This window comes from Pongo abelii, chromosome 8, assembly GCF_028885655.2.
Source record: "Pongo abelii isolate AG06213 chromosome 8, NHGRI_mPonAbe1-v2.0_pri, whole genome shotgun sequence".
In the NCBI taxonomy this organism is placed as follows: Eukaryota; Metazoa; Chordata; class Mammalia; order Primates; family Hominidae; genus Pongo; species Pongo abelii.
Window position 1 is genome coordinate 65,156,613 of NC_071993.2, and position 24,088 is coordinate 65,180,700.

The following is a 24,088-nucleotide window of genomic DNA, read 5'->3' on the forward strand; positions in this document are numbered from 1 at the left end:
CAAAGGGAGAGGAACAGATATAAGGAAGAACAAACTTTCAATTTTACCTTTGGGGGTCATCTGATTTTAGAAAATATCCTGGGAACTGGCCGGGTGCAGTGGCTCACGCCTGTAATCCCAGCACTTTGGGAGGCCGAGGCAGGTGGATCACGAGGTCAGGAGTTTGAGACCAACCTGGCCAATATGGTGAAACCTTGTCTCAACTAAAAATACAAATATTAGCCGGGCACAGTGGCGCGCACCTGTAGTCCCAGCTACTTGGGAGGCTGAGGCAGGAGAATTGCTTGAACCAGGAGGGAGGCAGAGGCTGCAGTGAGCCGAGATTGTGCCATGGCACTCCAGCCTGGGTGACAGGGAGAGACTCCATCTCAAAAAAAGAGAAAATATCCTGGGAACTAAACACCATGAAAGCAGGGATTTTTTGTACATGTGTTAATTTTGCTCAGTTTCGTATCCCTCGTTCCTAGAATAGTGAGTGGCACATGGTAGATTCTCCATAATGATCTGAAGGAATAAGTGAATTGTACGTATTTACTCCCTGCTCTACTCCAACTAATCCCCCTCCAGGAGAGTCCAACCCTCTTTGGCAATAAGTTGGCAGATAGGACATCTAAGCATCAAACTGATACAAGAGTTCTGCAACTAAGCTGACTGATACTGGCCTGCTGGACCAAGGTTCTCCTTAGGCAGTGATGCCAATCAGTAGAATGGGTAGGACAGTGTGGATGTGTGACCACAAGACTTATAATCTAGGTTAATTTCAATCCAAGTTAGTGGGTAAAACCATGGTCTCTGGAGTGCAAAGATTTCATTTAGGCCTGACGAACTCTTACATACTTTTCTTTGACTTCCTTCTTTGTCCATAGCACAAACCTTTCCCAAACTCTTCCCTGGACCTTTCTCTAAGGTAGAACTAATTAGACCATAGTTGGTTCACATCCAAGTTTGAATAACCGCATTTACGTGTAGTTTTTCTCATCTGATAGTTTATTATAAAACAGGGAAATGTGAGAGGTACAGGAACAGACAAACCTGTATTGGAATCCTTGTGTCCAATGGGTTCACAGCCCACTTCAGTCCTGAGATGGCAAGAATAAAAACAGTCAGACCCACTTTTCCTTTTCCTCCTTTTGTTGGCACATCCTCAAGGCCCTAATGACCTGTATTTTTTCCATTGAGTTCATGGACTTCAGAAAATTCATGTGTATTTACAATTGTCATATATAACCCACCCTCAAAAGGTTTCATTTCCTTTTGATCACTATTGCCTATTCTCCAGTGTTTTTATGTACCGTAAGTATTGCAAAGCCTCTTGACTCCAGTGCAGCATTTTCTCTGATATATTAGAGTCTCAGCCTCCTACTGGGGTGAGGGGCTTCAGAGTGGCCATCCACACCATTTTTTGTTCAGCCATGGTTTCTTGGGCTCCTGGAGACCTGCTGGCAATGGGAATGAGGAGGAAGGAAGGATGGGAGTGCTAAGGTCCCAAGAGACTCCCAGTTAATAATATGGATTTTGACCCCAGCTGCTTTTTTGGGGTGACTGCCAAAGTCATGATGGGATTAAGATAATTGTCTGGGGAGGCCTCACAGTACAAAGGCAGAAAGCAATCGGCAGGTCTCCAATGAGAAGTATCCGGGAAAAATGCTGTGAGTTCCAAGCTTCCTAATGTCTGAAACATGGAGAAGAATGACAGGATGTTCACAGTAGAGCAATAAAAATGATTGAGCCTCCAGAGAGACAGATTTATGACAAAAGCTCTATGAGCTAAGTACATTTTATTGTGGCCCAGCAGAGCAAGTGAAGACAGAGGGGACGGGTCTCTGCAGAAGACTGAGTATGAGAGAGTGGTTGGGATAGAGGTGGACTTTGAAGGCAGAGAGAGGAACCAGGAAGTAAGGAGAGAGAATCCGAAGAAAGGGAGAAAAAAGGTAGGGAAGAAAAATAATTTTGGGGAAAAACGATGAGGACCCTTTTGCAGCTGCAAGAGGCCTAGAAACCAGGTGTTAGCTGGGGAAGGCTTGAGATTGCCAGAGTTGGCTGCATCATTAGATTGCTCATCACCTTTCTGCCAAGGTCAGACCTGGGGTCCTTTCCATAGCATCTTCCTAGTCCCCTGCCCTGGGGATCCTCCATCCATCTGCTGCCTGGAGTCACAGACAGCTAGATGTACTGCCTCCCTTAGAGTGTGAGCTTCCTGGGAAACCAGCATCCAGCTCAGGGCTGTGCATAGAGTTAGGTGTTCCAGGAAGCACTAGGTTTGGGGTAGAAAGGGCTATGCTGGGAGTAGTTTAGTGATGGTTAAACGTTCCTCAGAAGCCCCTGCCTTGGTGCCTGCCTTTATTCCCATCCAAGAAGGCCTCTGGCTGTGGAAACTTTTTTATGTTGCATTTAATAGAAGTGATAGGCCAGTAAGAAATGATGCTCTGAGACCCAGGACTGAGCCCTGGTGGAGTAGTATGAGGTTGAATTGTTGGAGAAGTGTCTCCAATTCCACTTCCAAAATTACAGTGTAAAACTCTTCAAAGAAGAGATGAAATAAGGATAATCATAATAGTCACGGTGAGGTCCCACATTTCTATACCTCTTATAGGTCACAGAAAGCTTTCGCAGCCACTAACCATTTGCCCTTGTAGCATCCTTGCCTATCTCAGTGGGTTGTCAGGCAAATCAAAGGTTTCCCCCAGGAACTGAGACTACAGGCATGCTCCATTTTAAGCAAATCCTGCTGTGAGCATTTAGCTAAAGAAAGCCTGCTTCACAGAGGAATTTAACAGGGTTATTTGAAATGGTGGGTTCCCCCAGCATGTGAAGAAATAAGAGGCAATTTACTAGAATGCTTGATTGATTGACACATATCCTGTTCAGAACCAGCTGTATGCTTGTAGTGCCTAATGTGTGCTGAGTGTGGCTAATTGTGCTGGGTGATGTGGGGATGAATCTGATGAGGTCTATGCTCAAGAGAGAACTCTTTGCATCTTTGGGTTCATTCCCCAATCCCCTTAACCTCCCTCCACTCCCCCTGCCCCCACCAATTTCACAGACAGTTATCTCAGGAACTCTTAACCCTAACCCTAACTCTAACCCTAACTTGAACCCTAACCATAATCCTAACCGTAAACGTAAGATGGCCAGCATCAAACTGGGCCAGAACCCTTCTCTGACACCTTGGTCTTAGGACTTGAAAAGAGAGGCAGCTCCTCTGCAGGGCACTGAATTGTAAGATGTGACACTTGGGAGCTGGGGGAGGTCATGCTTGCTGTCCTGGGGAGAGGGTGAGTCTTTACTGAGGAAGAATGGCCCACACGAAGAGAAGAGAGATGAGGGAGGTGGAGAGATGCCTAGTGCATTTGGGGCTCCAGTTCTCAGTCTTCTGACCTTTCCTATAGCTTTGTTGTCCAACTCTACAATCCATGATCCAATCACTTCTGTCTTTCAATTTAAGCTAGTTCAAGTCAGGTTTCCTTCACTTGCAGTCCAATGAATCATTAATAAAATCCTTTGCTGAAGGGAGACAAGATGTCCATGCATAGCGTCTTTGGTATTTGCAAAGGCAGTCGAATGTGGTGGTTGAGAATTAGGCGTCAAATATCTGAGCAGCAATGATTGAAAATACCCAAATGTTGACCAAATGGAGATCAATTACAGAAATATTGGCATTTATTCATACAAGGAACTCTGATGCAGCTGCAGAAAAAAAAGAATGAGTTGCTTTCTAGTCCGATATAGAAAGAGTTCCAATCTGCTTTGTTAAGTTAAAAAAGTATAGTGCGTGATGAGATATGACTGCATGTATTAGTCAGGGTTCTTGAAAGGAGCAGAACTAATAGGATAGCTGTATATATAAAGGGGAGTTTATTAGGAGAATTGACTCACACGATCACAAGGTGAAGTCCCACAATATGCCATTTGCAAGTTGAGGATCAAGGAAGCCAGTTCGAGTCCCAGAGCCTCAAAAGTAGGGAACCCGACAGTGTAGCCTTCAATCTGTGTCCGAAGGCCCAAGAGCCCCTGGCAAACCACTGGTGTAAGCCCAAGAGTCCAAAAGCTGAAGAACTTGGAGTCTGATGTTTGAGGGCAGGAAGCATCCAGCACGGGAGAAAGTTGAGGGCCGGAAGACACAGCAAGTCTGCTCTTTGCAACTTTTTCTGCCTGCTTTATTCTGGCTGCACTGGCAGCTGATTAGATGGTGCCCACTCAGATTGAGGGTGGGTCTCCCTCTCCCAGTCCACTGACTCAAATATTAATCTCCTTTGGCAACACCTTCACAGACACACCCAGGAACAATACTTTGCATCCTTCAATCCATTCAAGCTAACACTCAATATTAACCATCACACTGCACTAATGTTAGAGTGAGCTAAAAAAAAAAAATCCTGACAATACCACGTGCTGGGGAGGATGCAGAGCAACAGGAGCTGCCATACTTTTCTTGTGGGAGTGGAAAATAGGATGGCCACTCTGGAACACATTTTGGTAGTTTCATTTAAAGTTAAACATCTAGGACCATATGACTCAGCCATTCCACTCCTGGGTCACTTCAAAGTAAAGAAAAACTTAAGGCCATAGAAAAATCTGTACACAAATGTTCGTAACACCTTTATTTTTAACAGCCAAAAATGGAGACAACCCAAAGGTCTCCCAACAGAAAATAGATAAACAAACTGTGCTATATTTATAGAATGCAACACCACTCAGCAATAAAAAGGAATGAAGTACTGATATATGCAGTATGTATCTCAAGTGCGTTATGCTAAGTGAACAAAGCCAGTCCTAAAGTTACATACTGCATAATTCCCTGTATATTGCATTTCTGAAGTGACAAAGTTGTGGTGATGGAGAACAGACCTGTGATGGCCAGGGGTTAGGGCTGACATAGGATGTGACAATATATTAAGAAGTGGCACATGGGATTTTCATTGTGGTGATGGAATAGTTCTGAATCCTGATTGAGGTGATAGCTACATGATTCTCTACATGTGATAGAACTTCATAGAGCTATTCACAAAATTCCCCCAAAGTTAGTGCAAGTAAAATCCAAACAAAGTCCGTAGTTAATTGTACCATTGTCAATTTCCTGGTGTTGCTCATTGTACTATGATTATATAATATGCTGTCATTGGGGAAATTTTCAAAGGTACATGGGAATGCTCTGTACTGTTTTTGTAACTTCAATGTGGGTCTAAAATTAAAAAAAAAACCAAGATGCAGAACAATGTATATAATATCTGACTTTTTATATAAAAAAGCAGGGTAAGAATTTGTACTTATATTTACTTCCATACCCCTGAAGAAACTCTGGAAGTTAAAATAGATGAACAATAGTTATTGAGAGAGGAGACTGGTTGCAAGTATAGGCTGATGTTGAGAAGGAGGATTTTCTCTGTATATCTTTGATACTTTCTGGTTTATTTCTTTCAGTCCCACTCCTAAGGAACTTTTGTGAGTTTTGAAGCACATTTGAGGTTCTTAATTTTTTTTAATTAAGAAAAAATGAACATGGGTTTTAGAGTTATGTGTAGCTATGTCTGAATCCCTGCCAGTGTTTACTGGCTGTGTTACTTTGTATAAGTCAATTCACCTCTCTGTGCCTTGGTTTCTCTATCTGTAAAGAGAGCCTAAAATAAGAGTGCCTGTCTCATAAGATTATTATGAGGATTAAATAATCTAAAGTGTGTAGGGCATTTAGAGTGCTCCTACCTGGAAATATGGTGGTGTGTATTCTCTTCCCATCTCCCCATTTTGTAGAGATTGAAACTGAAGCAGAGAGATAGAAAGGCTGGTACAGGCCAGGCGCGGTGGCTCATGCCTGTAATCCCAGCACTTTGGGAGGCCGAGGTGGGCAGATCATGAGGTCAGGAGATCAAGACCATCTTGGCTAACATGGTGAAACCCCGTATTTACTAAAAATACAAAAAATTAGCCAGGCGGTGGCGGGTGCCTGTAATCCCAGCTACTCGGGAGGCTGAGGCAGGAGAATGGCGAGATCCTGGGAGGTGGAGCTTGCAGTGAGCTAAGATTGCGCCACTGCCCTCCAGCCTGGGGGACAGAGCAAGACTCTGTCTCAAAAAAAAAAAAAAAAAAAAAAAAATAGAAGGGCTGGTAGAAGGTCACACATGGACAAACACTGGAGCTTGAACTCAAATCTATGTCTTACTCCAAAGCCCACATTCTTGACTTCTACACGCTCTTGCCTCAATTTCCCACTTGATAGTTCCTTCTCTGAGTTTCTGGCTGGAAAAAGGAGGGAGGAGAGGAGGCCAGCCAACCCCTAGCACAAGTGTACTGTTTCCTCCAATCTCCTTCTTGTACCCGAATGCCACGGCTGCAGCAGGTAGTGGCCCTGGGAAGGGGTGGGGTCATGGTCATGCCTTAGTCAGGCACTGGGTTGTCAGGGTCAGCATGTTCTCAGGGTATCCCCTGCCAACCCTACAATCAGGGCCAGCAGTAGAGAGAGCAGTGATGGATCCCAGTGCCAGAACATGTTTTCATAAAATAAATTCATTTTAATTACTAAATGGTAATTCCTGTTTTCTATTAAATGAATGGTTTTCTCAGTACACCTTGAGCTGAGTGCATGAGGAGGTGATGGTGACTCTCAAGCCTTGGTATTTGAGGAACTTGTACTGCTGTAGCCCTATCCCCAGGATGGGGGCTGGTGGGAGGATATGCCCCCGAGAGCCTGGGTGATGCTCTTAGAGAGAGGGAGAAAGGCAGAGCGAGTCTGGGCCCAGGGTGGAGCTAAGGGGCTTCGACCTCACACGGTCCTAGCTCCAGATATGGCTTGGCTATCGGCTCATGGTCTCACCTTATGCCAATTGTTTCTTCCTTCCAGGATTCAGTTCCCTGTCTGAACAGTGACTACCATGAATTCTACATGCCGTCTACTTCTAACCCTCTTTGGCCCGACTCCAGCTTCAACACCTGGAAACATGGCAAATTTGACTCAAGGATCGTTGATGTAGAATGAAGAGAATGAGCAGGGAGCAAGAGGTATAAATGTGCGTGATGTTTATTCATTCAACAAACATCATTTGAGCCCCTGATTTGTAGTGGACCTTTTCTTAGTTGCTTTGGGTACAGAGCTATACTGTCCATGCCAATCCCGTGGCTTCAAGCTGGGGGACAGATGAAAAGATTGGTGCCCGTGGCAAGGGTTGCAGAGAGAAATGCACAATGTACAAGGAGCCAGGAGGCAGAAGGATGGGAGAGGAGAGCGGCCCAAACTGACCACTCACCTGCAGGAAGAAATTGTTTCTGATGTAGAGGTTTCACAATGGAGGCACATGGACCAAATTCCAGCATAGATATATTTGGCCTTAAGACTGTGTTAAAAATTATAAGCTTCCAACTATGAAAATCAAGAGATTTTATATTAAAAATTGGAATTCTGCTCCTGAAGACCCAACAGAACAGGCCACGTTCCCACAGGGGTTGGCTGGAGCCAAGTAAAGGTTGACCCTTAGGCATGGACTTCCTAGATCCCCAGCCTCATCATTCTCTACAGAAGCCCTGGCCTGCAAGTCCCACTTGCTTACTTTGCCTTTTCAACTTCGCTAACATCTGAGTTTATGACTGCTAGACTTGTGAGTCCTGTAAAGGGTCACCAGCATGGTGGTTGGACCCATTCTGGGTGGGGTAGATGAAGGCCTGCCACTGGCGCCCACTCCCTGGAAGCCATTTTATGCTTCTGATCGTCATAAACACAGTCCCAGGCCACACAGGAAAGATGAGAAGCATCCCCCCAAGCCCGAAGGGCCCCCCTTCGCAGATGCAGAATCCAATTCAAACAGTTTTCCCTTTTTATTTGCTCATCTGAAAAGTCCTCCCAGATTCTCCTTCTTATTAACAACCTGCACACCATGCTGTGCTTAAAGTTCAGAGCGCCATAGGATACGGAGCCATAATTAATCTCAGTCCCTGAGTTCTAGAAGACTTACAGCAATTATAATTTACTGTCGGAAAACCAATTTGGGGAACCGGTGGTGTTTGCCCCCTGATCAGGGCACCACCAAATGCCACTTCCCGTCCACGTGCTGCCTGCCGGGGGAGCAAGACCTTTAGTCTCTGCACCTCTGGGAGGTGTCAGAGTGGAGAAGGCAGGAGGAGAGAAGTGGGAGTGGGTGTGGGCGCAGGCTGGCCTGACCACTGCCAGGCACTGCCTCTTTGCTGGCTTTGTCACCCTGCTGTGGACACCTCTTCTCTTTCAATTTAGTTCAATTTCGTAGTCACCCTCTACATCCTTTCCATGTTCCAGGCAGCATTTGGCTCCAGCAGATGCCAAGGCCTGTGTTCTCTCTTCTGCCCTTACTCCTTTCCTGGGTCACTCTCAAACTTCCAGCTCCACGGACAGATGTTGCCTTTTTTCACTTTATTTCTTTTCTGCTCAAGGTCAGATTGTTACATCATCGAAATGATTCTGAGAGGACTGGGTCCAATGGACTCACCAGGCATGGTTCCAATTATCATTCAAGGGACAAAAGTGAAATGCCATGGTTCAAATGAAAACACTCACATCCACACAGGGTCAGGAGCACACACCGCTGGACGCAGCTGTGTGTTTATGGGCCTGTCTGCCTGGCTGCCCTGTGCTGGCCATGGGCCAGAAGCCACGTCCATTCCTCTACCAGCCCAAGGACATGGCAGGAGGCCCCACGCAGGGTGGGCAGGTAATAAGTACCCACCAAGAGGGTTAACTTAATGGAAACACAGATATACACCAGTCTATGTGCAAATATAAACATCCACAAGGGAATGGGCTGATAATGACATTCATTCACTCATTTATTCATTCGCCCATTACTGACAGGTACCAGGACCTATCTAAGTCTTGGGAATATTGAAAGGAATATATGTTTGCTTTTGATGCCAGTTTAAAAGTATCTATAACGCAGTATAATAAGAGCTCTCCTAGAGACTCATTGAGGGTGTTATGGGAACACACAGGCAGGGCCCAGGCTATCCTGGAGTAGGTGATATTTGAGCAGGACCTGGATTCCTCTGTGCTTGTCTCCAGCTCTGCACTTCAAAGTTGTTCTGAGTTTATCTGCTTTTGTGCTAGTGTCTTTTTAGAGAAGGGACCCTGTCTTAGCTATCCTTGAATCCCTGTCATTTAGAGTAGTGCCTGGCATGTGGGGTAACTTGTTTGGAACATGTACATTGGATGAATGTAGTAAGCACTTTCTAGGCAAGGAAAGGGGAGCGGGGCGCACCTGTGCAAGGGCAGCATGGAGAGGGGGAAGAATGCAGGGCTGCAGGTAAGGACAGGTACTAAGTGCCCCAAGGTCAGGAGCAAAAGGAAACGTGGCCAGTGCCGGAGTGAAGAGGAGCTAAGCACACAGACCAGCTCCCAGGGGCACAGTGGGGTCACAGATTCTGCTACCTCCAGGAACAAGGCAGACAACAGAAATGAGGACAGGAGGAAGACATGAGACCATAGGGAGTGTGGGACCCATGGAGAACTGAAAAGCACATGACCCTCCAGCAGCATTGAAATGCAACATTAAAAGCACACCATTGGCACTCACTTGGAGTCTCAGCTGCTTGGAAGGCTAAGGAGGAAGGATTGCTTGAGCCCAGGAGTTTGAGGCTACAGTGAGCCACGATTGCACCACTGCACTCCAGCCTGAGCAACAGAGCGAGGCTCTGTGTCTAAAAAAATAAAAATAAATAAAGTAAAGGCTGTTAGCCAATCAAAATATTTGGGACATTGGGTGAGGTGGCAACTCTTCTTGCTCCCTGTTTAGTGCTCTACTGAGGGTTGTGCAGTACTGTGGAAAAAGTCCTGCCTTGAATTTCTGGAGAACCAGAAGCAAATGTCAGCTGCACTGCTCACTTGCTGGGGGAGCTTGGCCAAAGCTCTTTCCCTCTCTGTGCCTCAGTTTACTCATCTATTTGCTTGCCTGTTCTGCTCACTTGCCAGGTTGGTTGAGACGATGGATGCTCAGTGCCCTGTAGATACTAAAGCTCAGGTACCTGAGGGGCTTTCTTCCTGAGAATTAAGCTAGGCGAAGTCTGGGCTCCCCATGGAAAGAGGTGGTTGGTAGGTGACAAACAGCCTTACAGCAGATCTCCTGCAATGTCTTGCAAGAGGCAGGGCTCTGTTAGAGCAGGAGATGCCCCTAACTTGAGCGGAGAAGGGGACTTTATGCAGCTGGAGGGACTGGGGCACAGAGAGTGGCTGGAGTGGCCCTAGAGGAGATTCTGGAAGAGCCAGAGCGGCTAAGAGAGGATGGTAGTGGGGGGTCGGGGGGGCGGGGGACACTCCCATTAGCAGGTGGTTGAAGGCTTCCCCTGAAGCGTGATTTCCTGGGATGTGGCCAAAGCAGGAGTAGCATCTGAAAGAGGATGGGCAGAGGGGTGTCAGAATGATCTGAGATAGGCCAGGTGAAGGGTGGCCAGAATGATGGCCTCCGCAGGCCTGATACAAAGGGTTGGGTTGGAATTATCAACTCTGTGGCTACTCACAGCCAGACCCAGAGGCCCTGTGCACTCCTCCCCGAGGTCCGGGCCCAGGGCTTGTTCTTTCTCCATCCAGGACCCTGCCTGATTCTCGATGGGGCCTGGAGGGACTCCTAGCACAGCCCCAGGACTATCTGTTGGCACTGTTAGGTGGGTGTTATTATGGGGTTCCCCTGCCCCCAGGGAAAGCCAAGGATCTTGGGTGGTGTCTGCTGAGAGGGCCCTGGCAACCCTGATTTCCAGGCCTCTCATTGTGCTGGTCCAGAGAAAGAAAAGGACTTGCTTAGGGTCTCCCATCTCCTTAGAGTTGGAGTCTCTTGCGCTTTGGTTGGGCTGGAACTCTGTCTTTAATTCTCAAGTGTTCAGGAGTGGAGGATTCAGAGCATTGCAGGGCTGAAAGGGAACTTAAAGCTGATTGAGTCTATCTCTGTTCCTCCCAGCACTCCCATTGCAGATCAGCTTTTCTTCTTCTCTGTAGTTTAAAACTCCCCACTGCCAGGCTCAAGCCTGAGGTGCCCTTCCCCACTGGAAGGGTTTGGGAAAGCAGGCGAGGCCCCAGAGTCACCACAATTAGCTTGCTGGATACTCCTAGCCCCATGTGGCAGGACACTGTCCTGTCTGCCCTGGTATCTCTAGCACTGCAGAAGTGCCTGGTGCATGGAAGGTGCTCCGGGATAGTGCTGAATGAATGAGGCAATGGGTTAGAGCCCCAGGGAGAGATAGCACACAGCCTGGCAGCTCAGACTCCAGAGACCAAGGGGCACTGAGATAAATGCTTCAGAGCACCGGTCTTGAGGCAGCAGGAGCCTGCTCAAGGCCTCCCTGCTTGAGGCCACCCTGGTGCCTGGGTTGGATCCAATCCTGCCCTCAGGGAGTGCGCTGTGAAATGGGGAGGGCAGGCAGAGAAGAGGAGCAGAGCCCTGTGATCCTGTGTGGCTGGGGAACCCGTGGCTGCCCTGGTAGCCAGGCATTGAGCCTCTGACTGGGCGAGCTTTCTGTGCCCCCATGCTGGGTCGGCGCTTCCTTCTTCCCCTTGTCTTATCGTCCTGCTAATTCCATGCACTCCTCAGGGTCTGGCTCAGACAGCACCTCTTCTGGGAAGTCCTCCTTTATCCACTTTTGAATTCTCTCTCCTTTGGCCCAGCTCTGTTCCTCCTGTTCCCATTCAGCGGGACTTAGTGGCTTCATATTTACTGAGCACCTACAGGGTTCAAGGACTTATGCTTGGGCAGGTGTTTCTTGAGTGAAGGTCTGACCTGTCAGCATGTGAGACCACTTTCCCTCTCTTTCCTGGGAAGTGCAGAAGGGGCACTGAAGGACTGCTCAGTGTCCCTTGGCCCCATCCTCTGGTGGTGCAGGGCCCTGGCTTGCAGCAGGAGGCCCATTCTGCTCCATTAAGGTGTTTTTGAATGTGCACCAGATACCGTTCTTGACCCTGGGTATGCACCCTGTCATTTCATTCTCCCCCCGTCCTGTGATGTGATGTACTCTCTTCATTCTTCTCAGATAAACGTGTGACATTAGAGGCTTAGTGGTCCAGAAAGGCCCACACATGTGCTAAAGGTCACAGACCCCTGGCCCGGCCCTAAGATGCTGGATGGCACAGACAGTGTGTTTGGTTAAGGAGGAGCCTGTATCTCATTGACCCCCTCCCCTCATCAAAACCCAACTGCTGAAAGAGGCCCTGCCTGGAGGCGTGGGGACTTGCTGAGGTCCTGAAGGAGCTCTCTGGGGGAGGTTTCTGGGCAGCTCTCCCTCGTCGAGGACGGGTCAGGGAGGGGCCTCTTGTTCACACTGCTCTCCCCTCGTGGCCTGTGTGTGGGTCAATCTGTCATCTGGTTTCCACACACTCCGAGGTCAGGGATCAGGCTTTCATCACCTGTTGGAACAAGTGGGGCCTGGGCATGCAGTAGGTGCTTACTAAAAGCATGTGTCTTGACTGTGTTTTTTGTGAAGGTTGTCAACTCCCATACAACACCACTTGCACTTCGCACTAGGGCCATGTCTATTCTGACCAACACCAGCCTGGCCTGGGGGAAGGCAGAAGGCTGAGGGGCTGTGTCTCAGCACTGCCACACCACTGGCGGTGGGGGTTTGTCTCTGGGGTCCTCTGATGCCTCATCTGTTGCTGGAAGAATGAGAGTTGCCTTTCGGGATGTGGTGAACACGCAGGCGTCTCTGTTTGTGCCTCAGCTCTGGCTGACTGCCCAAGGCTGAGAACCAAGCAGGCGAGGCCAAGAAACCATCTATTCCAAACAGGACTCTAGACTTGCTCAGCCGGGCTTTAAGGGAGGTGGTGGCTGCTGGTTTTGTGACCCTTAGCTCAATGCTCATTGCCACAAACGGATCAGAGAGATGCCAAGATAATCTTCCTCTGGGGCAGCAGGGGCTGCTGGGCGTTGGTTCCCCTCTCACCTCTTGCTTTGTGGGAGAAGCTTACAAGGAAGGTTTGGCAAGGGTATCTTTAGGTTTGACAAACACAATGTCCGTTGTCTGCCCCATGCCCAGGAAGTCTGAAGCAGAGCAGCTGGGGCTGGAAGCGGCTGAGGCAGCAGAGGGGACAGTGAGGGGGGCACAGAGGCTGCCAGCAAGGGTGCAGGTGAGATGGCCTGTGTCTTAGAGGCTGACTGTGTAACTCCCCCAAGGGAGCAGGGGCAGGGGGCAATGCGGCCTCAAAAGGACCCCCGGATGCCTCAGAACTGCGGAAGTACCTGGAGGTGAACATCTGTTTCATTCAGAAGGTGATGAAACAGAACTGAGATGATAGAGTGTCCAGCGTGGGACTCACCAAGAACCCATAACGGTGCCACAAGAGAAGGCCCGATTATCCACGAACCTTAGAGAAGGGAGAGTGCCAGGTCCCAGCTCCCTGCTGCAGGAGGCTGTACGTTCTGTCCTGGATCCCCTCTCTCCCTGGGCCTCCCTGTGAGGGGTCGGAATCCAAAGGGATGTGTTGGAGGAGGAGGGCAGAAGTCAGGAGAGTAGAACTGGGCTGCCCCTGTTTCTCAAAGCAGTGGCATCCCAGCCAAACTGGTGGCAAGAACAGGCTGGAAGTGGGCTGAGAGTGGGCTGTTACCTGGACTGGACATTTTTTATTATTGAAAGAAGATTCGTTTTGCTTACTCGAGTGACCAAATGACTTTTTATCACAGAAGAGTCATAGGAAAAAGGGATGGAACTTGTCAAGAGTTTGTTCAGCTCAGGAAAAGAACCACATATGCCAAGTGGGTTTTCATTTTGATATTTTGTGCATCATGAGTTTTTTGCATAAATGTTGCTTTTGGAAAATATTGCATTAAAATATTATTTATTTTTATTGCTGAGGTTTTTTGATGCTTTCTTAAATTATGTGCCCAAGGTGGGTGCTTCCCTTGCCTCACCCTGGTCCCCACCCTGGTGGGGAGGAGAAAGCAGGTCCTTGCCAGCTTGCACCCTATCAAGTTGAGCACGTTCACTATGGCACTTAACAAGTGGAAGGGCTCGCGCATGCTGTGTGGCAGTAGTAATGACGATGGTGGTGACAGTGAATGCTTACCTGGTGCTGGGCACTGTTCTAGCTCAAATCATCCAATCCTTATGACTACTCCATGTGGAAGATGCCATCTTGTCTCCATTTTACAGAAAAGAGAAGTGAGGCTGAGAGAGGTTAAGCAATCTGCCCAAAGCCACACAGCAGATATGTGGCAGAGCTGGGATTTGAACCTAGGGAGTCTGGCTCCAGTGTCCACGCTCTTTCTAATCTGCTATACACAACCACCTCCCTAGTAGATAGCATCATCATTAAATGTTACCAGATTCTGTCTGTGCTTCAAATCAGATGCCAGGCTTCACCTCAGGGGCTTCCCCAGTTTGTTCTCTTTGAAAATTGATGGTTGAAACCCAAATTGGACCCAGAGCCTGGTTTATCCCCCAGCACCCTGCTGCTTGGGTACAGTGCGACTCTGTGACACATGATGTCCAGCCCTTGGTTCTACCTCCTGGTCCCTGCAGGTCCTCTCCCTTGGCCTGCAGAGGGTGGGCCTTGGAGCTGGAGACCAGGGCAGTGGCGCACAGATGAGAGAGTGATGTCCACGCCAGGCTGATTTGCAGATGGAAATTTACATACATAATGTAATTTGGACCAATTGAATTGTCGATTAAGATGGAATCGCTTGACAAGCAACATGCATTCTGGCGGGTGACCGAGGAGATGAGAGGCCCTTGAGATGCCTGTAGCAAAAACATGCTTTTGTTTTTAAAGGAGATGACCATTTTCAAATTCCACATTTTAACAACTTTTCTTCTCAGCCCTCTTCCCTCCAGGTCACAGCTGTGATTTGTTGAGATGAAAAACTTTATGGGCAATTAACATTAAAATCCAAGGCGCAGTGAGCATGCTCCCGGGTGCAGCTGGAGTGGCAAGGGGCCAGGACACCTCCCCGGACTGGACAGGGATCCAGAGGCTGTGGGCCTGGGCCTTGGGTCTGAGCCATCCAATCCCACACCTACAACAAGCGACGAAGTGGTTCTGGGTACATGTTGAGTTCGTGGGGGAGGAGAGCAAAGAGGCTCCCTTGGGGTCACGTGGTCTGGATTTGAACTTGGATACCTGCTTCTTGGAAGCATGACCTTGGGTGCCTGGCTGCAACTCTCTGAGCCTAAATTTCCATATCCATAAAATGGGGAGAATGTTCTGCCATTACCTGTGATGACAGGGAAGAAATGTGATAACCTGGAGGCCTAGCGGGAGAGGGGATCCAGGGCAAGACGTACAGCCTCCTGCAGCAGGGAGTTGGGACCTGGCATTGTCCCTTCTCTCAGGTTGGTGGGTAACTGGGCTTTCTCTTGTGGTGCTGTCATGGGTTCTTGGTGAGTCCTCTGCTGGAAACTCTATTAAAGGATGCTCCATCTTTAACATCCTTACACAATGTTCACCATAGTGATGAAGGGTAACTAAAACATTGCCTCTGTGCCCCAAACAGTCTGTCTTATTCATTCTTCTCAGGTCTATTAAAGTACTAAATTCCTTGCTGCCCCAGGGCATTGACACAGACTGTTCTGCCCCAAATTCTCTTCCTTCCATTTGTATGCATCTTTGCCTGGTAGACCTCTTCTCTTCCCTCAAACTTCAGCCTCAATTCACCTTCCCCGAGACTCCTGTGTATCTGCATTCCAGCCCATGTCTCCTTTTTTTATGTTCTCAATGTCCTGGACCTTTCCTCTTTATGCAGTTGTAATTTCATGTTGTTGTAATTATTCATGTCACATCAGCATCTATACCCAACTTTGAACTCCATCGCAGTGGGGTTTGTCTTGTTTGCTGCTGATCCCCAATACCTGCTGATCCCCAATACCTGGTGCAAAGTAGGAATTCAAAAAATAGGTGTATATTTGCAAAACACACTCTCTCCTTCTCTTAACCTGGCAAGTTCTTGCTAATCCTTTAATTCTTGGTGTACGTGTCGCTTCCTCCGGGAAGCCTTCTCAGATGCCCTTCATGCAAGTTAGGTGCCTTTGCCATGTGGCAGTTACACAGGTCCCAGAATTTGCCCTCCCAGGGAATGGCCCCTGGATTGTCACCATTCATTTACTGGGTTCTGTCCTTATCAGACAGTTTCTAAGGTTGGGGCTGGCGTCCTGTTCCCTGGGGCATCCCTGGCACCTAACTCAGGGCCTGACATACAGTTTATTATGGGATAAACACATCACAGGGCACCTCATATGGGCACAGAGAGTCCAGGCTGCCCCACATGGTGGCTGTGGATGGAGAAGAGCTGACTCAGTGGCTAAAGGAAGGGACTGATGGATACTGTCCAGAGATGGGGCAGGGCCCTCTAAGCTTGTACAGGACCTCTGGGCATGGCCACTAAGCACAGGAAAGACCAGTGCCAAATGAGTCAGGGCTACCCACAGCCAGGGAGGGGAGAGTGCTGGAGTTCGTGCAGGTTTCATGGAGGAAGCCGACTGAGATGAAGGCTGGGGTGAGTGGTGGTGTTGGGATGGACTGGTATGCTAGAGGGTGGGCACTGACAGGGTTAAAGAGGAGTTTTGGGGGGTGTAGCTGGGAGCCCCTCGCCCTTCTCAGGATTGGCCACCATGGGGATACCACCTGGGTGCCCTTGTCTCATTGGGTCACAGGGCCTGCATGCTTTCTAGCTCTGTCTTCAAAGTGAGGGGCAGCAGCTGGTGGTGGTGGCAGCCTGCCCACCTGCTCCTTCTCACTCCCTAGGCTGTGGCTGCCTGGCTCTGGCTCCACTCTTGTGTTGAGACAGCAGGGTGCTTACAGGACAGGGATGCTGTCACCGGCTAAGTGCCAGCAGTCTGTCAGTCCCACACTCGGTACATTTCCCACTGCACTGGGCCCTCCCATGAGGGGCCCGGGCAGATGCATGATGCTCTTGGGCTCCCATCAGGCTGCTCTGGCCCTGTCATGCCTTGGGCTCCAGCTGCAGCACCTGGGGCTGCCTTGTCCCAGTGCCCTCACTGTATGTTCTCATTCTCTGCAGGGAAAAGGGTCTTCATGGTCCCGAAGGACAGAAGGACCTTGCATATAGTAGGCACCTACTGAATGTGTGTAGACACCCTGTTTGGAATCCTGAAGCTGTCATCCCTCCCACTTGCTTTCCTGTCCATCTGAATGGATTCACATTGACCTGTAAGCCCATTTATGAATGTAATCAAAGTTACCAATAACAAAGGGTAGAGAGCAGCGCCCTGGGGAACTCCAGAGATACTTTCTTCTGGGTCACCATGAGCCCACATTCTGCAGAGCTTGGGAATGTCATAGGTTCTTGGATAATAAGTTGTACCCAACTATGTGGTCATAGAGCCCACATCTTTCTGCCATTTCCAGAATAAAGTGTGGCAGAGCTGTGGCAACACCTTTCAGGAATCTCGGGTCCTCTTGGCTATCTCTTCTCTCCCAGGGCCACCTGCTACCTTCCATGTGTCCACATGCAGGGTTCCCTAGAGCTGCTCACATGTGCCACCTCCTCTGTGGAGAATGGGTGCGCACTGATGTGGAACAGACATCCTGGCCTGTTCCTAGCGGGTACATCTGGGGAAAAGGGCAAAGGAAGGGGGCAGAGGAAGGGTCCCTGGGATATTCTGGTCTGTCTGCTTCCCAGCCTGCCCTTCCTGCTCACCCCAAAGTGCCCTCCCCTTCTTCCCATTCTCCCCACCCTACTCTCCCAAGGCTGTGGGCTCCCCCTAATCAAGCAAGGCAATCTGTGGACTCAACATCTGCTGACCTGTGTCACAGTGAGGGCTGCCACCTTGCTCCCCTTGGACCTGGGTATGTCCTGCCCCATCTTTGGGCCTCAGCCGCATGTTCTAAAATGAAATGCCCTGGAGTCAATGACATCTAAAGGGACATGCAGATTTTACATGCTGTGTGCCCATTAAAATTACATTCTCAGCCCACTCAGCTACGCACGGTAGGACATCAGGAAAGTCCCTTGTTCTCTGGCGTTTAGAGTCCTCAACTCTCAAGTCATGGGGTGGTGGGGGATTAGGTGCAACAAGCTTCCAGGGCTCCTTTCACCATTCCTTTTTAGGATTCTGTGAGTCCTAATGCCAGTGACTTAAAAAAAAACTATTTAAAGAAAAATTTGTGAAAATCACTGTGTTGTAATATTCGATTTCTCAGAGCCGATCAGGAATGGAGAATGTGAGACACCTCAAGGTGGTGGGTGTGTGTATATTTCTTTTTTCCTTTTTTTACACTCCAGTGAATCAATCTTTACAGAGAGTATGAGATGAAAATCTGCCACCTTGCAGTAAAATTAGAGTTGGCATTGCTGTCCTAAAAAAAAAAAAAAAAAAAAAAGTCAAAAAGGCAGCCTCAAAAAAATTATGACCAGCTACTTGCTGGATCCACCCTGCTGAGGAGGTGCCTTGTGACACAGTTTACGATCTGGAGGATTACTGCAGTGTTGATGCTACCATCTTAATTGCAGGAGCAGAGCAGGGCTGCAGCCTGTGGTCCCTGAGCCCCCGTGCTCTGGCCACATGACGCGCCTAGTTCTCAAGCTGATAAATTCTTTTCACTGACTCTACCTGCTCCAAATTACTTTGTGGAGGCTGCAGGCTTCCAGGCCACTACTGATTTTTCTGCTTCCTTCCTAAAATGAGGTTGTGGAAGCCCCAAGAAGAGGTGGTGGAAGGGAGAGGGCCACTTACTCTTCCACTCAGAGTTCCTTCCCTAGATGGCAGGAGATCACTGGAGAGGACACCCTGCGTTTCTGGGCCATGAGCTGGTGAAACACAGGATGGAGTCTGTGTATTTAGAGATCATTGGCAAGACTAAGACTTGGGCCTCAGTCTTGAGACCAAGGGAGCCACCAGCATCTTGGGAGCCCAGCATCTTGGGAGCCTAGCATCTCGGGAGCCCAGCATCCCTGGACTGGAAGGGATGGATAGGGGCTCGGGCTCTAAACCTCACTAGGCACACGTGATGGGTCTCCACTCTGGGTTTAGTGTATGCTGCTCAACATTGCTTGGAGGAGGGGAAGCTGTGGAGCACTTGTCTTGCAACCAGACTTCCAGGTCCTAGCCCAGTTCCCCAACTTATTTGCTCTGTGACCTTCCTTGGGAAATGAACCTGTCTTCTTTAGATCTTAGTTTGCCATTTATAAATTCTGGGGCTTTGGATTAGAGCTGGGGTTGCAAACTAGCGGCCCTGAGATTTGGCCTGCTAAGGTTGTTTTGTTTGGCCCGAATAGTGCTTTCAAACCAGGACATTTTATGTTTAAAAAATATCCAAAATGTTGGCTTCTCTTTAAAAATCAGAAGACTCGGAAAAAAATAGTCTCATATTCTCATGTGGCAAAAAGTGGCTGAATCTGGAAACTTACAAGCTAATTTAAAAATTCATCAGCCAATTCATGGGAATTCTAAAATTCAGAGTCAAGAGACTCAGAATAACCAAAGCAATCTTGAAGGAGAACAAAGTCAGATTTCAAAAGTTGCTACAAAGCTAGAGTAATCAAAACAGTGTGGTACTGGCATAGAATTAGGACTGAGAGTCCAGAAATAAATGTTCACCTTTATGGTCATGGGTGCCATTTTCAACAAGGGGACCAGGATAACAAAATGGGGAAAGAGTAGTCATTTCAACAAGTGGTGATGAGACAACTGATTTCCACATGCAAAAGGATTAATTTGTACCTCTACCTCCCACCACATATAAACATTAATTCAAAACTGGCTGGGCACGGTGGCTCACGCTTGTAATTCCAGCACTTTGGGGGGCCAAGGCGGGCGAATCACCTGAGGTGGGGAGTTTGAGACCAGCCTGACCAACATGGAGAAACCCCATCTCTACTAAAAATACAAAATTACCTGGTGTGGTGGCGCATACCTGTAATCCCAGCTACTTGGGAGGCTGAGGCAGGAGAATCTCTTGAACCCAGGATGCAGAGGTTGTGGTGGGCTGAGATCACACCATTGCACTCCAGCCTGGGCAAAAAAAGCAAAACTCTGTCTCAAAAAAAAAATTATTCAAAATTGATCAAAGACCTAAATGTAAGAGCTAGAACTATCAAACTCTTAGAGAAAACATAGGTGTAAAACCTTCATGATCTCATATTTGGCAAAGTTTCTTAGATATGACACCAAAAGCACAAATGACAAAAAAAAATGGAAGTTTATCAAAATTAGAAAATTTTATGCTGCAAATGATAACCATCAAGACAGTGAAAAGAAGACAAACAGAATGAAAAAACATTTGCAAATCGTATATTTGGTAAGGAGCTTGTCTTTAGACTATATAAAGAAGTCTTACAACTCAATAAAAAAAAGATAACCCAGTTAAAAATGGGCAAAGGATCTAAATGGACATTTCTCCAAAGAAGATACACACACGGCCAATAAATACATGAAAAAATCCTCAACATCTTTCATCATCAGGGAAATGCAAATCAAAACCACAAAGAGCATTTCACACCCACTAGGATGGCTATAGTAAAAAAGACAGACAGACATCCTTGTTGACAAAGATATATAGAGATTGAAGCCTTCCTTCATTGCTGATGAGAATGTAAAATGGTGCAGCCAGTTTGGAAAGCAGCGGAATTCCTCAAAATATTCAATATAGAATTCCAATATGATGAAGCAATTCCACCCCTAGGTATGTAAGCGAGAGAAGTGAAAACATATCCACACAAAACCTTATACACAGCAGCATTATTTGCCATAGCCAAAAAAGTAGAAGCAATGCAAAAGCCATCAAATGGTGAATGAATGCATAAAATGCGGAATATCAACACAATGGAATATTATTTGGTAACAAAAGCAATGAATTTCTGATACATGCTACTACATGAATGGACCTTGAAAACATTATAGTACTTCAAAGAAGCCAGTCACCATATATTGTACAGTTTCATTTATGTGAAGTGGCCAGAATAGGCAAATCTATAGAGAAATAGATTGGTGGTTGCTTAGGGCCAGGGACAGAGGAAGGGGTGGTGAGGAGATGGACAGTGACTGCTCATAGGCATGGGGTTTCCTTTGGGGTGACAAAAGTATTCTAAAATTGAACTGTGGTAAATGTCATGCCACTGTGTGAATGTGCTAAGCAACATTGAATTGGACACTAAATGAGTGAGCTCTATGGCATGTGAATTACACCTCAATCAAACTACTGTGAAAGAAGTGGCTGGACCTGAGGAGAGGCATCTCCTTTAGATGGGCCAAGTGCTCCTGGACCACCAAAGTCCCTACCTGACTTTTTACCTGCTAAAGTTACCTGCCTGGCCCTTGTCAACACCTGAGTTTGCAAACCTGGGATTAGAGGCTCACTGAGGACACTTCTTGGTCCTCTTTCCCAAAGATCTATGAAAAACGTTTTCTTTCCTCCTAAGAAGAATCACCCTTGCTGCCACTCACCTGCTATGTAAACTTGGATCCTTCCCTTCTCAGGGTCTCAGTTTCCCCAAGGGTGCAGGGAGGTTCTTGGACTGCCTGTCACTCAAGCCTTTATAACCCTGGCCTTCTCTTTTGTTTGAACCCAAGAGCTCCTGGCCCCCACTACCCCTTTTCCACCCTCTCTTTGCTAACTGACAGCCTCCACGGGCTTTGGTGGGTACTGTGGGGTGGGAGGGGCCTGGGGTTGGGGGTCAGCATGCAGGTCACCTGCCTGAGAGGCCAGCTAGGTGACTGAGGGCATTCTGAGGGCACTACCCCACTTGGCCAGGTCCCATTCAGAGCAGAGCACTCCTTGGGAGCCAACCAGTTTCTCCCTGGCTACAGGGTCAAGCTGGCCCCACTCCATGAGCCGGGCCTTGTCACAAGATGGGGCACAGCTGTGAGGCCACCGGTGCAGCCAGCTGGGCTTCTTGGAGCAGAGCAGAGAGGCACCAGGGAGCTGAACCCTCCCCAGCAGGGAAGAGGACAGGGAAGGGAGCATCCTGCTCCCCACTGTGTTTCAAAGGACTTGAAAAGCCAAGTTGTGGGTGAATGGGAGGGAGCAAAGTAAAGCCCCTCTATGAGCAAAGCTCTTACTGTGTGCAGCACTGTTCAAAGCTCTTACTGTGTGCAGCATTGTTCAAAGTACTTTCCTCCTCTGTCCTAACCTCAAGAGGAAAATGCAGTTATGATTGTTGCTTTTCTTATGATCCCTGCCTCACAGGGTAGAACACAGAGGGGCATAGTAGTTGCGGATCTTTCCCAGGCTTCTCTCCAGGAAAGTGGCAGTGCTTGGATCTAGAGTCCAAAATCCCTACCGTCCCACGGACTGAGGATTTTATTCAAACTTTCCCACTCACTTCTCCCCATCCCCTGCATTCAGAGGCTGGAGTGGCCAGGGACGGATTTGTTTTCCAGTGGATCCATCTGGGGGAGATTCTTGAGGGAAGGAGATGGTCAGAGGGCTTGGTTTCCTGCTGAGACCAAGCCCCCTTCAACTGAACACACTGTTGGCAAGCCCACGCTTGCGGGGTGACGCAGACGCTGCACCCAGGCAGTCTCGACTGTGCCATTTACTGTCTGAGGAACCTTGGGCAGGCTGCTTCGCCCTTCTGACCCTGACCTTTCTTGTTGTAATGATGCTTATCCATGGAGCAGTGAGGGTTAAATGCAATAATGTTTGCAAACCAAGTTCCCTGCAGCCCCTGGTAGTCAGAAAGCCCTTAACGCAGACAGCAATCATAACAATGGCTATGGCTAGCATTTTACATGATGGTAAAATGCACGGGGAGCTGTCACTAAGACTGTGCTCCTGGTAGCACAGGACTGAAGAGACCCAGTCTTTGTCTTCACCGAGGAGTGGGAGGAGTGAGCCCACGTGGGCTGGCCCGCCGCTAGTTCAGCTGGAACATGGAATTCACCTGCCTGCCTCAACTCCCACTGCACCTTGGCTTCCTCTGCGCGGGTGTGTTCCTGCCCTGCACGTGTGTTCCTGCATCCCCACCTGTGTTTATGCTGTTTTCCTTCCCCTCCCCTGGAGGGTCTTCCCTTCCTCACACTCCTAATGAGGCACTTGTCTACAGCATCAGCAGTTGGGCTGATGGGCTCCACTGCACCATGGTTCGTAGCCTGTGTGTGTGTGTGTGTGTGTGTGTGTGTGTGTGTGTTGTCTGGGGGTAAATGAGAGGGAATACTATGGGCTGGAGGATCGAGTTGATTTAGGAGTAAATAAAGTCTCGCAAGGCATTCTCTAGGCCACAAACCGAGATGCCTAAAGGGGTCAAGCAGAGTTTTGCCATTAGCAAGGCAGGGAGGATAAGACACACAATAGGGAGTAGAGGGGTCTGTGGCAAAATAGAGGGCACAGACCCTGCCTAAAAGAGCAACTGCCACTATTTCCGGTTGATCTCCTGTGAGAAAGTGCCTCCAGAAAGGCTTGATATTTTAAATTTTCAGGAGGAAATGGAAATCTATATTTCTATATAAAATGCACTGGTTTTTAAAAGCATTGCACAGGCCAAATAGAACTGTGCAGGTCTAGGCTGCGGGCCATCAGTTTGAGGCCTCTTCTCTAGGTGGGAGCCGATAGGCCACTGGGCCCAGGGAGCTGTGAGGATAATGGGCCCAAGCCCAAAGGCATCAGCCTGACCAATCTGGGCATCACCTGAGCTTCCCTACGGGATCCTCTTTGAGGAGGAGTGGGGAGAAATGGGGAAGGAAGGAAGGAGGAGTGAGGAGGAATGGGATGACAAGAGGATGGTAAGTAAAAGGGAGGCCAGGGGAAGTCCCAGACATGGTAGGTCTTGAGAGAGAGAGGGAGAAAGATGGAGGAAATGTTGGAATGGGACGATGCGAAGTTGAGAAAGAACACCGAACTAGGAGTCAAGGGGTCTGAAGCCCTCCCTTGGTTGAACCCCAGATCTGGGGACATAGAGGTAGGTAAGCACACTTCCAGTCCTGTGGAGGGCCCAGTCTTTCATGGTAGAAACAAACATGGAAACAAACACTTATTTGTATAGACAGTCCCTGTCTTATGGTGGTTTGACTTAGATATTTCCACTTTACAATGGTGCAAAACTAATATACATTCAGGAGACAGCAGCATGATACTTTCTTTTTTTAAAAAAATTTTATTATTATACTTTAAGTTTTAGGGTACATGTGCACAACATGCAGGTTTGTTACATATGTATACATGTGCCATGTTGGTGTGCTGCACCCATTAACTTGTCATTTAGCA